The following is a 2477-nucleotide window of genomic DNA, read 5'->3' on the forward strand; positions in this document are numbered from 1 at the left end:
TATAGTGGTTAGACATTTATATAAGAAGTGATCCCCCTGACTATTCTAGTACTCACTTGGCACTATACATGGTTATTGTCTTATCATTGACTGTATTCCCTATGCTTTACTTTACATCCCTGTGACTATTTTGTAACTACCAATTTGTACTTCTTAATCTCTTCACCTTTTTCACTCGACCCCCCAACTCCCTCTCATCTATCATTCTAACAAATCTAGTACCCATCTGACACCATATGTGATTATTACAGTATTATTGACTATATTCCTTGTGTTATACCAACATCTCCATGATTACTGTGTAACAACAAATTTGTACTTCTTAATCCCTTCCCCCTTTTTATTCACCCCCAAACCCCTTTCCATCTGGCAACCATCAAACTGTTTTCTGCATCTGTGACTTTGTTGCTGTTTGTTATTTTTTTCATTAAAGTTTATTGGGGTGACAATTGTTAGTAAAGTTACATACATTTCAGGTATACAATTCTGTATTACATCCTCTATAAATCACATTGTGTGTTCACCACCAATAATGCTAAGTGAAATAAGTCAGACAGAAAAAGCAGAGAACCATATGATTCCACTGATATGTGGTATATAAACCAAAAGTAACAAAAGAACAAGACAAGCAAATGAGAAACAAAAACTCATAGACACAGATAATAGTTTAGTGGTTACCAGAAGGTAAGGTGGGAGGGGGGTGATAGATGAGGGTAAAGAGGATCAAATATATGTTAATTTTGTTCTTTAGATTCCATATATAATATTGCCCAAATCACATTGCATCTATCTTTCGCTGTCTGACACTCCACTCAGCACCACACCCTCCAGGTCCATCCATGTCACTGCAGATAGGTCACTTCCATGGCCGAGCAATAATTCATTGTGTATATGTACCACCTCTTTTTTATCCATTCTTTCATCGATGGACACCCAGGCTGCCTCCACATCTTGGCCATTGTAAACAATGATGCAATGAACATAGGTATGCACATGTTACCTCGAAGTAGTGTTTGGCTTTCTTTGGATAAATACCCAGAAGTAGGATTACTGGGTCCTTCTTTGTCTCTTGTTATAGCCTTTGTTTTAAAGTCTATTTTGTCTGGTTTAAGTATTACTACCCCAGCTTGTTTTCGTTTGTTTCCATTTTCATGAAATATCTTTTCCCATCCCTTTACTTTCGGCCTGTGTATGTCTTTCAATCTGAAGTGAGTCTTGTAGGCAGCGTATGTAAGCATTTGTTTTCTTATCCATTCAGTCCTCCTATGTCTTTTTTTGCGGGAGGGAGGATGGTACCAAATTACTTTATTTGAAGAAACGGTACAAATGAAAAAACATTAAGTAGATGAATTGGTAAAACTTATAGAAAGATAAACATAACCCCAACATGCATGTATTGCTCTGGTGACCAGGAAGTCACCCCTACGGCTACTGGAAGTCAACCAAAGGCTTAACTCTCATCACTGTCTCCCAGGGCATGCTTGTCAAAGAGATATACTGCCGTGCCAGATTTAGGAGCCCCCATCTTGTATAATTTGGTAATGTGGTCACCCAATTCTTTGATAGATTTCACCTGCTCATTCAGGTAATGAGTCTCAATGAAGTCACACAAATGGATATCATTTTTGTCAGTGGCCAGTCATCACAATCTGATGTCTTGATATCCTGAAGGAAGATTCAGTTACCTTGCCAGTTCTGCATCTTTCTCAGTTCCTCAGCATGTACCCCGTCCTCATGAGATTGGTGAAGAAAATATTTGGCAAAATTCTTCAAAGCCACATCACTGTGGCTAAAGTAGTAAGACATAGACAGGTTGACGTAGGAGGCATAGAGCTTCAGGTTGATCTGGTGGTTGATGGCAGCCTCTGAGGGTGCTGTGAGGAGGTGGCGGAGGGCTAGATCCGAGTGGCTGTCAGGATGGGGGATGAGCACCGGTTCTGTCCAAGCACTGTTGAAGCAGGTAACCATGGCAATAGGTGAAGACTGTCCTTCCTGTGTATTTTGAATGGAGGATTTAATCCATTTACATTGAAAGTAATTGTTGATAGATATGTAGCTATTTCCATTTTATTTTTTGTAATTTTGATTTTATTTTCCATCTTAAAGAAATCCTTCTGAGATTCCTTGTAATACTGGTTTGGTGGTGATGAACTCCTTTAGCGTTTTCTTGTCTGGGAAGTTCTTTATCTGTTCTTCAGTTTTAAATGATAGCCTTACTATGTAGAACAGTAGATCCTTGCTTTTCATAACTTTGATTATTTTGTGCCAATCCCTTCTGGCCTGCAAAGTTTCTGTTGGAAAATCAGCTGACAGTCTTATGGGGGCTCCCTTATAAGTTATTAGTTGCCTTTCTCTTGCTGCTCTTAGGATTCTCTCTTTGTCTTTAACTTTGCTATTTTAATTATAATGTGTCTTGCTGTGGGCCTGTTTGGGTTCATCTTGTTTGGAACTCTCTGTGCTTCCTGGACTTGTATGTC

General features: G+C 39.0%; 1 pseudogene; it reads right to left on the reverse strand.

Annotated features, from left to right (window-relative positions):
• Nucleotides 1-1450: 1450 nt before the first annotated feature.
• On the reverse strand, nucleotides 1451-2083 carry LOC141568261 (ferritin heavy chain pseudogene; annotated as a pseudogene).
• Nucleotides 2084-2477: the final 394 nt, after the last annotated feature.

Source organism: Rhinolophus sinicus, linkage group LG02 (assembly GCF_036562045.2).
Source record: "Rhinolophus sinicus isolate RSC01 linkage group LG02, ASM3656204v1, whole genome shotgun sequence".
Classification (NCBI taxonomy): domain Eukaryota; kingdom Metazoa; phylum Chordata; class Mammalia; order Chiroptera; family Rhinolophidae; genus Rhinolophus; species Rhinolophus sinicus.